The sequence below is a fragment of the Euphorbia lathyris genome, chromosome 1 (genome assembly GCF_963576675.1).
Source record: "Euphorbia lathyris chromosome 1, ddEupLath1.1, whole genome shotgun sequence".
In the NCBI taxonomy this organism is placed as follows: domain Eukaryota; kingdom Viridiplantae; phylum Streptophyta; class Magnoliopsida; order Malpighiales; family Euphorbiaceae; genus Euphorbia; species Euphorbia lathyris.
This window is the reverse complement of record NC_088910.1, coordinates 124,899,153-124,915,274: the sequence shown is the minus strand read 5'-3', so window position 1 is coordinate 124,915,274 and position 16,122 is coordinate 124,899,153.

The window sequence follows — 16,122 nt, the reverse complement described above, 5'->3', positions numbered from 1 at the left end:
CCTGTTGTCTCAAGTTGGGTCCCCAATCCTAATGAACTCCCTTTCATTGGATCCATGTAACTGTCTAGATATCTGCATATTTGAAGCTTGTGAGATCAGCTCTCTGTCTCGACAAAAGACATTGTTACATGCAAGTCTCAACAGTGATATGTCAATCCTATTTCTAAACATATTACTTGACTTGGGGTGGTTTTAAGTTTATTAGTTTATTATAAAGTTTCGTCTCACTTCATACTTGTATGAACACTTTATAATCACTTTAAACAAACTTAGGGATTTCCTTTTATTAGACTTATTTAGTTCTTTAAAAGAGGTTGCCTTTATATAGTTTATGAAACCATATCTATTTAAAACAAATGATGTAAAGAACACTTCATTTACATTAAGTTTATATCCTAGAACAATTGTCTATAGGACACTAAACCCCAACATACTCCCACTTGGACTAAAGCCAATTGTTTCTACAACTTATCCCAGTAGAACTTAGATGACGATCATGTACTTTCTGGGCTAAGGGCTTTGTCAACGGATCTGCAACGTTGTCCTCAGTAGGTACTCTTTCTATTCTCACATCTCCTCTTGCAACAATCTCTCTTACAATGTGGTATCGCTTCAGGTAATGCTTGGATGCATTATGAGACCGTGGTTCCTTTGCTTGTGCAATGGCTCCATTGTTATCACAGTACAAAGTAATGAGATTTACAATGTCAGGCACCACACCAAGTTCTATAATGAACTTCTTAATCCAAACCGCTTCCTTTGCTGCTTCCGCAGCAGCGATGTACTCTGACTCAGTTGTAGAGAAAGCTACGCTTCCCTGCTTAGAACTCTTCCAACTGACCGTGCCCCCATTCAAGATAAACAGGTATCCTGATTGGGATCTAAAATCGTTCTCATCTGTGAGATGACTGGCATTTGAAAATCCCTCTATTTTCAGATCCCCTTCTCCGTACACTAGGAACATGTCTTTAGTCCTTCTCAAGTACTTAAGAATGTTCTTGACGGAATTCCAATGCTCATCTCCCAGATTGCCTTGATAATGACTCATTATACTCAACGCGAACGCTACGTCAGGTCTAGTGCAAAGCATAGCATACATAATTGAACCGATTGCGCTGGCGTACGGGATTACAGCCATGCGTTTCTTATCATCTTCGGTTTTAGGACATTGATGATTGCTTAACTTTACTCCATGTACCATGGTTAAGTTACCTCGTTTCAATTTAAGCATGCTAAACTGCTTTAGCACCTTTTCAATGTATGTAGCCTGTGAAAGACCAAGCAGTCTTCTTGATCTATCTCTGTAGATCTTTATACCAAGTATATAAGCTGCTTCACCAAGGTCTTTCATGGAGAAGTTACCTGATAACCATACTTTCACCGACTATAGCAGAGCTATATCGTTTCCCATTAATAATATATCGTCCACATATAATATTAGAAATGCAACTGAGCTCCCACTTTCTTTCTTGTAAATGCAAGCTTTTTCGCAATTTTGTTCGAAACCAAATTGTTTTATGGTTTCGTCAAAACGCTTGTTCCAGCTTCTAGATGCTTGCTTGAGTCCATAAATGGATCTCTGTAGTTTGCAAACCTTGTTTGCATCCTTTGATATGAAACCTTCAGGCTGCATCATATATACATCCTCAAGCAGGTTTCCATTTAGGAAAGCTGTTTTCACATACATTTGCCAAATCTCGTAATCGTAGTGAGCGGCAATAGCGAGCATTATTCTGATTGATTTGGACATAGCCACATGAGAGAAAGTTTTGTCATAATCAATTCCTTGTTTCTGACGATATCCTTTCGCTACTAACCTAGCTTTGTAGGTGCTAACCTTTCCATCCATGTTAGTCTTCTTTTTGAAGATCCACCTGCACCCAATGGGTTTTATCCCTTCGGGTGGATCAACCAAAGTCCACACTTGGTTGGTGTACATGGAATCCATTTCAGAATCTATGGCCTCGAGCCATGCTTTAGAATCTGGACTAGTAAGAGCCTCATTGTAGTTTTCGGGTTCGTCGTCTAACACGGGAACCTCATCATCATCTCCTACTAGAAAACCATATCTAATTGGGAGTTCACGAACTCTTTGTGATCTACGAATGGGTGGCACTTGAGTCTCATCCAATGGGACTGCTTCGGGTTCCTCGACCGCCTCTGTTGTTTCAGTCGGTGTTTCTTCTTCTTGAACTTCATCAAGTTCAATCATGCTTCCCTTTTCTGTTTCTTCGAGAAACTCTTTCTCTAAGAAGGTTGCGTGCTTGGATACTATTACTTTCTGATCATCTGGATGATAGAAGTAATACCCTACAATTTCCTTAGGATATCCAATGAAGAAACATTTATCAGATTTAGAATCTAGCTTGTCTGACGCTACGCGTTTGACAAATGCTGAACAACCCCATACTCTCATGAATGAGAATGTGGGTTTCCTACCAACGAACAATTCATATGGTGTGGAACTAGCGGATTTAGTTGGTACTCGATTTAGGGTGAAGAGGGCAGTTTCTAAGGCATAGCCCCAGAATGTCTTCGGAAGTAATGCTATGCTCATCATAGATCGTACCATATCTAGTAAGGTACGGTTCCTCATTTCGGATACACCATTGTGTTATGGTGTATAGGGAGGTGTCCATTATGAGCATATCCCACATTCAGTTAGATAATTCAGAAAATCATCTGAAAGATATTCGCCACCTCGATCGGATCGAAGTATCTTTATTTTCTTTCCTAATTGATTTTCTACTTCATTCTTGAAGCATTTGAATTTCTCAAAAGCCTCGTACTTGTGCTTCATCAAGTAAACATAACCAGATCTGGTATGGTCGTCTATGAAGCTTATGAAGTATCTGAATCCTCCTCTTGCTTGGACTGACATAGGACCGCATACATCTGAATGTATTAATCCTAGAGTGTCTGATACACGCTCACCTTTATTGCTAAAGGGTGTCTTTGTCATTTTACCTTTTAAACATGCTTCGCATGTTTCCAATGATTCAGAATCAATTGAATCTATAATCCCATCTTGATGTAGCTTAAGCATGCGTCTTTTGTTTATATGGTCTAAACGACAATGCCACAAGTAAGTCGAATTATCTAGCTTATGTCTTTTGGTATCAATCGCGAATACAGAAATTTTGTCATCTAGCACATAAATCCCATTTTGTGATATTCTTGAAAAATAGAAAATCCCATCTCTATAAAACTCGCAATGTTTGTTCTTTATTGAAATATGAAAACCGTCATCAACAAGACGGCTAATATAAATAATGTTTCTAGACATTTCTGGAACATACAAACAGTTCCTTAATTCTATTACAAGCCCAGAGGGCAAACTCAAAGCATAATCTCCAACAGCAAGGGCGGCAACTGATAAGTGTCCAATTCAACGTTCAAATATCCACTTTAGTGCTAGGTTATTTAATTAATTTAGTGTTATTTCGGATATTATTGCTTGTTTTGGTATGATTTTTCTCCACAGGACTCAAATGATTAAAAGGAGCAGAATTGGACTTAATTTGAAGAAACTTTGGACTTGAAACGAAATTGGAGTTAGTCTTGCCCAAGATGAGCTGAATCAAAGGAGCTGAAACGAACTGGAGTTAGTCTTGCCCAAGACTAAGACCTCCGAAGTGATGATGTTTAGATTGATCAGGACTCTTTCCTACTCAAAGAAGAAGGCAGAAAATAAGGGATATGAGAAGATTAGAAAAGATCTGTGATGGGAAAAGAGATTCTTTTGTTAGCTGATTTAGAGGGATATATCTTATTTTACAAAAACATTAGGTTTTAGATTAGATGATCTCTTTTTCTCTCTTTGATTAGACTTCACGTACATTTTCTATCGTTCTTCATCCTAGAAAAACTGCAAACACTTATTTTGTTCTTTATGGCTATTCATAGCTAAACTTCTTTATTTCGGTTAAGGGATAATTCAAAGACAGGAATCTTCAAGTATTGTGAGATCGTTTCTCTTCTAGTATTTTCTCTTTATTCATATCATTTGTTTATTCACTGTGTTTAGGGATTTTATCTCAATTGTTAGTTTGCTTTTGAATCATAAGGCCGATTGTTCATTTGATTAAACTAGCATATAGCTGTCTGATTAAACTAGATAATCAACGAGTCATTATTTAGTTGAATCTGAATAAGTAGCAATTGATGCTATAAAGTTGAAATCTAGATTGTATTTGGGGTTGATCAGATTGACAACTGAGAACTCTCCATGTGACATTAATACATCTATTTTCGACTTTATCACATCAAGTGAATGAGTAATTAAGTTTCTGAATCGATATCGCTGAGAATCGGTTGGCTTAGATTAGGTTCGTCTAATTCCTAACGCTGTTAACAGGTTGAATCTTAGCCGCTGAGGTAATGTTATTCGTTAATTAGGAGTTAACTATAGTCTTACTTGGTTAATTCATTATTTAGGAAGAATATACCAAACTAGTCTGATATGTAATTTAGAAGAAACATCATTTCTGTCAATGATCAAGACTAACTAAATTCCTTGCCTGAGAATCCCTTAGCTGAAATTCTAATTAATCATTTTATTCAATTTCAACTCAACTTCATTACTTTTGTTAATTTAGCAATCATCTATTCCAATCCCCCCTTTTTACTTTTTATTCATTTGCTTGGTTATATTTACAAATTAGATCAGTATTAGTCCTTTGGGTACGACCTTTGCTTACCCTTGTGCAAGCCTAAGGGCTGTGAAGTTATATTTTATTTTTGGTGGATTCGACAACCGTCAGCAAGTCTTGCTCCATTTCCTACTCGCAAGTTTATGCTTCCTTTCTTCAATTCCTTAGTCCGATTTAGTTCCTGCATATTTGTGCAAATATGAGATCCACATCCGGTATCAAGTACCCAAGATTCAGACTGTAAAATTGTATTTATTTCAATATAAAACATACCAGATGTTGAAGCACCGTTTTTTCCCTTCTTGAGGGAGGCTAGGTACTCCTTGTAGTTCCTTCTCCAATGCCCGTCTTTACCACAGAAGTGGCACTCTCTTTTGGGCTTCTTCACTTCCTTTCCCTTAGCTCTAGTGGGCATGGCCCTCTTGCCTTTCTTGGAATGTTTAGGATTGGGAAAATTCATCTTCCTCTTCTTTGATCCCTCTATGATAAGAGCTGGTATGCCTTGTCTTTCTTCATATTGGGCTCAACTGTTTTGAGCATGTTTCCAAGCTCTTCAAGAGAGGTTTGCAAGTCATTCATTTGGTAGTTCATGATGAACTGTGAATAACTCTCTGGGAGGGATTGAAGAATTAAGTCTACACTTAGTTCGTTATCCATCACGAATCCAATACTAGAAAGCTTGGTAATATAGCCAATCATCTTGACACAATGTGTCATTACAGATGTGCCCTCTTGCATCCTGCAACGATATAGCAATTTTGATATCTCGTAGTGTTCACACCGAGTTTGTTTCCCAAACAACTCTTTCAGGTGCAGGATGATGGAATAGGCATCCATTTCCTCATGTTTCCTCTGCAATTCCGGTGTCATCGATGCAAGTATGATGCATCCCGCATGATCGTCATCAGCCTTATGCTTCTGGTAAGCATCGATCTCTTCGATGGGAGCATCATCAGCTGGGATAGGGGGTATCGATGTATCAAGTACATACCCTATCTTATCGAACTTCAAAACTATTTTGAGGTTACGAAACCAGTCGGTGAAGTTTGAACCGTTCAACTTGTTATCGGTAAGTATATTTTGCAGAATGGTTTTAGTCATGATTTTAAGAGTGTTTTAATTTAACCTGAGAGTGAGAAAGAGTAAACGTACGTTATTCATTTGTTTTAAAGTACATCAATCTAAAATTATAGGTCTTTTAATTCATTTTAAATTGCTCCCACTATTTTGCCAAATTAATAGCCCTCCATATTAATTCGAAGAATTTCACAAATCCTTTAGTGAGCTAGGATCCTAACTCCTGAGATTTCACCTTGAGTTTGCTCAACAAGCTAGTCTCATTTGTTAGGTAGATTCATGTAATCAATCACATCTTTAATGTGATTCCTAGGTTATTGGGTTACTAACCACATTAGTAACTAATATGCTATTCATATTAATCCCAACCATATTGCCCATTAGTTCATGATAACATGGGTTTGCCCATCCAATTATCATAATCTAATTTAAGTATTACCCCATATTCATGAAAGAACGATTTTCGATAATTCAGGTGTTACCATAAGACCCCGAGCTTGAGTTTGCTCAACAACCCAAAGGCCCCCAGTACTGCCGGCTGAATTATAATATTAGGGAGGGGCAACCAATTTTAATAACTTGCTTATTTACTTAACTTTTAATTAGTGAGGGATTTTTATTTTAAGTCTCATAAACTAACTTAGTCTTGATTTGCTTTAGCATACATCAGACACATACATTGGTGTTATGGACATATTATCTAAATTATTCCGTCGAGCCAGAGACGGAATAAAAGGCCAAACCTAGGGAAATATTAACTATTACATATTTCTCTTTAGGTCCTCCGTCTTCTCCATAGCGCCTTGAAATTACATATAAATTTCTATACTACTAAAGAAAACTTCAATTAACTTGAAGGGAATTAGATGAGAGGAGAAATTACAATAGATAGTAGATAGGCAGGATTTACAGGCCCTATTTCAAAAATACCAAAAGACTAAATAGAGGGTCCAAATATGTCCATAACTCCAAACATACATAGACTCAATTAAATAAATTTAATTGGTTGATTACATAAAATACTTATGTAATATTTAGGTTAATCACATTAACTCATCAAATTAACTTTCATCCAATTTTAATTCTATCAGTTTCGTATCTTCTATATTAATCTATTAGATTAATACAACTATACAAAACTTTATTTATACATATCCCAATTATTTTGATTTTAATTCATTTAATACTTTTGATTTACAAATAGGTAAAACAAACTTTTAAATAAATTTTTCATTCAATAATCAAAACAGAAAACTGTTAATTTCTGAAACTTATATATATAAATATATTTAAAACTATTTTATTTTAAAACGGTTTTAAACAAAATAGGCTTTTACTCGTGTCGGGCCCGCAAAGGGGCCCGAGACCTAAAACACGCTGCTGCCGTTTGGCAGCAGCGCCGCGGCTGCCTTACGGCAGCGACATCCAGTCGCTAAACGGTTGCTGCCCGCCGCTGCCTTACGGCAGCGACGTCCAGTCGCTAAATGGTTGCTGCCGCGAGGAAGCAACCGTGAACAGTAGTCCGGGTTGCTTTTATCAATCTAACTATAAAACTAATAGTTTTTGTTATAATGATTATCAACCAAAATAATTAGGAACATATGCATAATCTATTTTAATTAACAATTAATTAAAACTTATTTATCTTTAGAATTAATTAATCAAAACGATTTCGTTAATTAACCTAACTAGAAATATTTATTCAATCTGATTGAAAAACCTTTTAATTTGCATATATGAAATAACGGATTTAACACAGGCTCTGATACCACTGAAGGAAAATAGGCAAACGTTTGGCAGCGGAAATATAAAAATTTTAACCTTTTTCCATTAACCCAAGATCCGTTAATCGTTATTTCATATAAAGAGGGATAGAAGGAAATACCTTTTGATGTTCTATCTACCGTTGCAATCGAAGTGCCCACAACTCTTACTTCGAGTTCCCGAGCACAAGACAAAAACACAATTCAAAACCCAAGTTAGAATTCAACCGTATGAAAGCAATCAAGAATAGATTGACTCTAATTAATCAACACAAGATCAAGGAATAGAGAAAGAGATTAATAATCAATTGAAATGGTAGGAAGCGGTGAATGATCTCGTCCTCAACAGGGGGTCGAAATTCTCTCTCTTCGGTAGACAATGTCTTGGCCGAAATTTACATATAAGGGGTTATATATACTCTCTTGTATCTAAACCCTAGTTAGATAGAATTAGGTTACTGAATAAGAATTTAATTCGGAATATAATTCTTATTTATTATCTATAATTATATCTAAATATAAAGATAATAATAATAACCTTTTAGGATAATAATATGAGCAATTTAATCTCATTAAACCTCCTAACTTATTTATCCTTTAATTAATTTAATTCACAATCATAATCTAATTAGGATTGCTTAAAATCAAATTAATTTCTTTATGTATTTTACATAAATAAAAAAATCGCCCCCTTTAAGTACTGGGCCTTAGTGGACTCAGTTGGGCTTCCATCAATCAATTAACATTTGTTTCTCTTTTGGGCTCTAAGTCTTATGTGTGACCCATTAGGTTCTTATTGCTTCTAGCCGTATGCAGCTATTAAATTAATTTTCTCAGAATTATATTTAATCTTTGCATAACAAAATGAGTACGCGGAATGTGATTAACAAATCCAAAACATTCCCCCAGAGCTATAAGAAGACATGTTGATTCTGTCGTTGACCTTTCCGTATTAGTTACAGTATAATTCGATCCTTTATCAATTACATCCTTGAACTGAATCTTATGACTATGGATAATGTCAAGTCACTTATAGCGAGACGTTCGTTTTACTTGTATAGGCCGAGTTAACTCCAATTAGATAGGTTAAGTGAAATCTTCATTTCAAGTCTTAAGCTATCACCTTGCAAGGATTTAGAGTCAAATCTTCCACAAGCGATCCTTGGACGTATCTCCCATTTATCGGGAGTGACAAATGCTCAATTTAATGTATAACTATCCTGCAATTACTTCTTGTGATACCCAACATCTGTCATTCACACCCCAGAGTCATCTCTGTTATGGATCATGTTACAACAGGATCAAAGCATCACATTCCAGAATCCAGAATCACTAATAAACATTCCTTTGAGTCTGAGGATTACTTATACCTATTAATACCAATGAGATGAACATGTGACAAGGATAAATCTACCCATCCTGTTATCTCAAGTCGGGTCCCCAATCCTAATGAACTCCCTTTCATTGGATCCATGTAACTGTCCAGATATCTGCATATCTGAAGCTTGTGAGATCAGCTCTCTGTCTCGACAGAAGACATTGTTACATGCAAGTCTCAACTGTGATATGTCAACCCTATTTCTAAACATATTACTTGACTTGGGGTGGTTTTAAGTTTATTAGTTTATTATAAAGTTTCGTCTCACTTCATACTTGTATGAACACTTTATAATCACTTTAAACAAACTTAGGGATTTCCTTTTATTAGACTTATTTAGTTCTTTAAAAGAGGTTGCCTTTATATAGTTTATGAAACCATATCTATTTAAAACAAATGATGTAAAGAACACTTCATTTACATTAAGTTTATATCCTAGAACAATTGTCTATAGGACACTAAACCCCAACACTTAGCACTTCAACCGCTGAGTACATTCGCTGTTGAGTAAGACAATTCGCACAATTAGGGTTTGCACACTTAACTAGATAGCTATTAGGATGATGTAAGCATCATCATTAGGGAAACCATGCGCCGAATATGTCATTAATGTCAGAATTGAATGACCCTAAGTGGTTCAAATTCCCACCGTTTTCCTGACCTATCAGATTAACCTCTCGCGGCTATAAATAGTGAACGATTTCTCACTATCCATCCTTACGCTTGATACTTTTGCACTCAAACTCTCTCTCTCAAATCTTCTGCATTTCTCAAGAACACCATGTCTGACGATTCCCAGAACCGCTCAAGTGACCAGTATGAAGATAATCGTTCTGACATTAACCCTTCTTCCCCAGCTGAGTAGGAGTATCAAGAAACCTCATCCTCCGAGTCCCAACAACAAACCCATGGTCAGCATGACCAGCCAATGACTGAGGTCAGCATCCTCGGTGAAAACCCTCGCATCGAGCACTTAACTCCTTCGAAGAAAAAAAAAATCGAAGAAAACCAAAGAGCCCGCAGAAAGAACCCTCTCCGCTGTATTTAACAAACCTGAGAAGCTCAAAGTACATATCTCCAGGTGGTTCTCAAAGAGCTTTGTAGAAGCTGAGAAGCCCTTATATGAGTGGATCTCCAAGAATGGTTGGACGAAGATGTTCTCCTTGTCAGGACTGACCTATCCAAGCTTCGTCAAAGAATTCTACCAAAACTTGATGGTCGACAATAATGACGTAGATTACATGGTGACTCACGTTAAGGGAACAAAGATAACCATCACTCCCCTATACCTATCCACGCTGCTGGATATAAAAGAGGAAGGGACAAAACTGAGAAAAACGAAGGATGTCAACTACATTGATTATCCTACTGAGTTTTGCAAGCCAGCAGACTATGTAGGTGAAGTCTCATCATCTTCACTTGGTCAGCATCAACGGAAAGCCCACTACATACTGACCAACTTCTTGTTCCCAAAGGTCAACGCCGCCTCCTCCGCATCTAACTTCGAACAATGCTTCATCTGGCACATGTTGACCTACCAACCGCTGAACATGCCTGTGTTTCTCATCGGTGCATTCCAACGAAGTACTGGGATACTGAGGCTGGGCTCTTTGATCACCAAAATCCTCCGAGACCACAAGGTAAGCCTCAAAGGAGAAAGCAGTGAGCTGGGTTCTGAAATCACGACTGGAATTTTAGAAGGCTTAACACACAGTGTACCATTCAAAACCAAGAACAAGAAGGGAAAGGATGTTCAGGTCGAAGAAGAGGAAGAAGAAGCCGAGCTGCCCAATAAAGGGAAGAAGAGAAAAGCTGACCCCACTACTAAGCAAAAAGCTAAGCCTGCTGTCCAGACAGCTAAAAGGATTAAGGTGGTGCTGACCAAACCTCCTCCAACTGAGTCAGCCAAGAAAAAGGCTGAATCCTCTGAGCACAAAAGAAAAGACCTACACTAGAAGAAGAAAGTGAAGGTGAGCCTGAGCAACCCCTAAAGAGGAAGAACACCTCTGGGGTGACACCGTTGGATGCAGCTCCACTCGATTTTGTCATCTCAAAGGATTCCCACTTCCTGCGAGCTCAGGGAATAAATCTTGAGGAAACTCCTCATGGTCAGGAGGAACAACCCATCTTTACTGAGGAACAACCTGAAGCTGACCAGAAAAAATCTGCTGAGCCAAGTAACACAGCTGCTGCTGAGCACGCTGATGAACAAGGAGCTGAGTCTCAAAAGAAAGACAAGGCCGCCGAAGATCTGTATGCGGACTTTGGCCTAAACGCCTCTTATGAGTCACCTGAACAAATGACCGCTGACCCTTCACCAAAATCCAAAAATCCCAAAACTAGCAGTGAAAAAAGGTTTAAGCGAAAGTCGCACAAACCTAAGTTGATTGACATCCTAGACGACTCGCCACTGAGGGACCCTATCACTGACCTGACGGGGTTGGAGTTCAACTTCTTCACCAACATAACTGATCCTACTCCAACTCTGGGCCAAGAAAATCAAGCCTCTGTTTCTAAGACTCAGGAACATGCCGACCCAACAATCCAAAGGGTCAGACTTCTGCCGATACCGCTGCTCCATCTTTAACTGAGCACGTGCTCGAAGATCCTGCTGCTCAACTCAATGAGCATGTACCTAAGGATATCTTTGCTAAAGACAACCTTGAGTTGCCTCAACTTCAAGTCTAAACTCAACTCCAGGTTGACACTGAGCAGGGAAATACTACTGCTCAACACACACCTTCTACTCCAACTGAGCAGCTAATACACCAGTCAGCTCCTGCTGCTGGACTCAACACTGACCAGGAAGCTCCCGTTGCTCAATCATCAACCCTTAAACCGGCACTTCCAACTCTAGTCAGCTCCCTACTATCCAAATACCTGCTGCTAACCAGCATACGACATCTGAGACTCATAATGAAGCTGATCCGTTCACCTTCCTCGATGCCTCTGAAACGGGTCGAAGGATCATCTACTTAGCCCATGCTCTTTTACAAGAAATCCATAAGTCTCAACCTGATGCTGCTGGATCCGCTTCTGCTAAGCCAACTAAAATTTCCTCCATCATGCAACTTCTGACCGAAGTCAAGGGTCTTAAGGAGCTGATGAGTATCCTGACCTCCATGGTCTCTCAGCAGCCTAAGCAGGAACTTCTTGTTAAGTTGGCGGACCTTCAAGTAATGATGATCCATCACATGGATTCCATCGAAGGGAAACTCAATGCTTTATCCGCTGTCAACTCAACAACCGCCACTTCTGCTACAGTTACTCAACACTTCACCCAACTGAGCACTGAACTCACAGCAGCTCGAGGCCTTGTTTCTTCCACTTCTTAGTGCACAATTGAGCAAGTAGTTGAGGCTGTGCGCCTCCTCAGCCTAACCGGAGAGGAAATGGAGACTGACCAGGTCAAGACCAATGACATCATGTAAAAAATAGGGGTTGTTTGCTTTTACTTTATATCATAATAGTATATTCTGTATATATTTTTAAAATAGTTATAATATATGGGGTTTGGATCTAATATATTAATTTTTTTAAAATATATTTATTAAACGGTTCGGTTAACCGTGGTTTTTGAACACTCTAATCCGAAATCGAAACCGAAATCAAACTATTTTTTAAACCATTAAGAAAACCACCAGTTCGATTAACCACTTTTTCCGGTTCGGATTATTAGTTTTCGGTTCGGTTATCGGTTTGTTCAGTTTTTTTGCCCACCCCTATTATTAAGTGGCTTAATTACATCTTTCTGAAATGATTCTTCTTTTTTGGTTAAGTTATTTAAATAGAAACTGAAAATCATTTGGGGATGTGTTGATGCATGAATAATATTGCGTTTTGTTAAATACCACCCCTAATTTACTTATCACCATTGACATTTCCGACCTTTTAATAATTTTCTAACAAAAACTTGAAATCCTCTCCCCCTGAACAAGAAATTGGAATTCTAAAAAAATGGATTCTAGAAGGGACGATTTCGAACACGAAGTAACAAATTGACCTTACAACTACTGAAATTAGCGAATTTGTTGGAAAATTTGAATTTTTTTCGGATGTTTTTCTCCTGTCACGACTCATATTTGTTGGAGAGGGCAGTCATTTAGTTTTTTTGCAACAAGCTGAGACCTTGTATAAGAACCAACAAAATATCCTTGCCCATAAAATGTTAGAGAGAAAGGCTACAGTTGATCCTTTTCCTTTGATACCAACAATGTGTATAGCCTACACTTATTTTCACTACTAATTAATTAAAAGGAATGGAGTCTTCTCAACTATTTAGAGGTGCAGAAGAGTGTTACCGTAGTGAATCTGGACCGAGGCGGAGCCAGAGGGGATGGGGAGGGTCGCCCGACCCTTTGACCCCGCCGGAAAACCCCTGAGAGGGAGTTTTAACTCTGGTTGGAACCCCTCCATCCATGAATGCTGAAAAAAAGAAGAAGAGTTCTTGTTTATGTATAGTAACCTAAGGAATGAAAATGACAATTTCGCCCATTCCATCCCTTTTTTTAAATAAGAATGAACAAAACAATCGTCCTTTTGTTCATTCTCATTTAAAAGAAATAAAGGATGGAAATGGCGAAATTACCCTTTCCATCCCTGAACTTAAAACAAGAGAGACTCTTTTTTCTTATCTTTCGCGGAAAGAAAGCAATGTTGAAACACCTTTCCACATGATTTTGATTTGACAAAAATTACTTAAGTTAATCTCAATGATAAAAATACTCCATCACAGTTAAATTTAATTGCTTTGATTTAATTGTACTAATGTGTTTGTTCAATGTTGAGTAAGTTGATTGATAAGAATAGAAACTAAAAATCTATAAAAGAAAGTCAAGACAAAGTCAGCGATGCAAGTCACACAGCCGGAGCTGAGTAAAATGCAACTCAGTTTTGAAAAAGAAAAAGTCTTCTTCTGAAAGCTTGAAGGCGAAGCCGCTGAGTTAAGCTAACTGATAATCAGGTCAGCGTCAATGATCGGTCAACTTGGAAGACAAAGTCTGTCCATTTTCTGAAATGTTCAAAAGCCACAGAAATCTGTCTGGAAGACTTTTCGAAAAGGAGCATGGACCATCTGACATATACAAGAAGACAAACCTGGCGTCTGACGAAGACAGAAGACAGGATTGACCTGCAGCACTGAGTGTTGACCAAGTGATGACGAAAGGTGATCGTTTCCCCACAACGGCTATGTCGGGATGCAAATAATTGATGCCTCAGACATCACTATAAAAGGGCCACTTCAAACTTGATTTCAGACACAAGAGACAGAAAGAAAATCTTCAAGTCAATTCATTGAGAAAATACAAAATAGAAGCTCCGTCTTAAAAAGACAAAACAAGCTCTTACACCAAACTCCTATTCTTGTGTAAAAATCTTGAGTGAATGAGTCATCTAAAGTGTTCTTTGTTTTACTAAGAACAATCATTGTATCATTTGTAAAAGGTTAGGAAAAGTGAGGCTGAGTACTTGGTTATAGTACTCAGTGGTAGATAGAGACTGAGTACTCGGTTATAGTACTCAGTGGTAGATATAGGATTGAGTAGAGGAATAGAGGAAGGTACTCTTGCATACTCGGTTGCTATTGTAAATGGTTTGTGCTCTACCTTTAAAGAGCTCAGTAGAGGATTCAAAAAGCTCGGAAGGATTTCCGGGGACTGGACATAGGCGAAGAGACCGAACCAGGATAAGTCTGTTGAGTAACTTCTAACCATTTATCTTTTGATATATATTTATTGCTTGCTAAATATTACTCAGTAAAACAACTTGTATACGCTGAGCTGAGTAATCTGAGTGCTGAGTTGGAAACTGGCTTAAGTGTTGCTTCCTAACTCACGGCTGAAACAGCTCTAGTCAGCGGATGTCTAAAGCTGTCTCCTACCATACTCAGCGGTGCTGACCTAAAAACTGAGTTAAAACCTTAAATATCAAAATAAGTCAGCATTATTGTTTAAATAGTTATAATAGTTCCTAACCCCCCTTGGAACTAATTCCATCACGTTACACGGGACCAACAAGCAAAAGTTGAATATGATTTAGGAAATTTTTTCCAAATCACTCCATACTTTGTTTGAAATTACAATTACGCAATTATTTTCTATTCTCACTCAATTCAACTTCCAAGTTCCTCCAAGTATGTTTTTTATTTTTCATTCTTTATTTTATTTCTAGGTTTAGATATATGATTTCTAAATTAGGGATTGCTAAATTATAGATTATAAATATGTTGTTTACTTAGATATTCTTTAGTAATTACAATTAATTTAGGAATTTCTAATTTATGGTTTAATTTAAGGAATCTAATTTAGAGATTTCTTATTTAGAGGGTTTTCATTAAATTGAATTGATAATATGACAGGGCTTTAAGAATTTTGATTAAATTGAATTGGTGAATTAAATTGGATTGAATTGTATTTAATTCGTGATATTTAGGGATTTTAGTTTAGGGATTTTGATTGAATTGAATTGTTGATGTTTAGGTATTTTTAGATTTTAGTTTAACCAATTACTAGTGAACAATGAATACTGTATATCAAAAAAAAAAAAAAATTGTGGGATAAGGTATCAAAATAGATCTATTGTTTTTGAGGAAATATCAATTTAGGCTCAACGTGGAGGGCGAAATCGGAACTTAATCCAATCCGTTCTCGATGCCAAAATTGGTACATTTTTTAAAGGTTAAGCCTATATTTGTGCTATTTTGTACGTAGAGCCTAAATTAACACTTCCCCAAAAATAATAGGTCTATTTTGGTACCTTATCCAAAAAAATTCAAAACAACTTTTGTATATAAATACATTTGTAATAGGAATTAAATTCTTGAGTCGTAAAAAAAATCTACATACAATAGAACCCCCGAGGTTTCGGTCTCGGTCCTGGCTCCGCCGCAGAATTTGGGTAGACCATGTTTCTTGGCTCTTCCATTAATGGAGATGAAGAAGATAGCTATTCTTATGATGAATAGTTTTATTTTTGGGGTTATTTTGAGTTTTCGTTTTGCACTTGTAAGCTTGAGGTGAAACACTAGAGATCGACACAGAAAAAAGACACTGCAGATTGATTATGTTAATGTTATGTTTAATTTCTATTATTATTATCATGTTGTGGGAGTTGAATGTCAAGCAATTATTATTATTATAAACTTAGATTTGTTATCTTACCACATTTGTGATAATTAATTAATTAATTACTGCTTTGCTTATGTAATTCGTTTTATAATATTACTTGAGTGCTCTATATGATAATTAAGAGT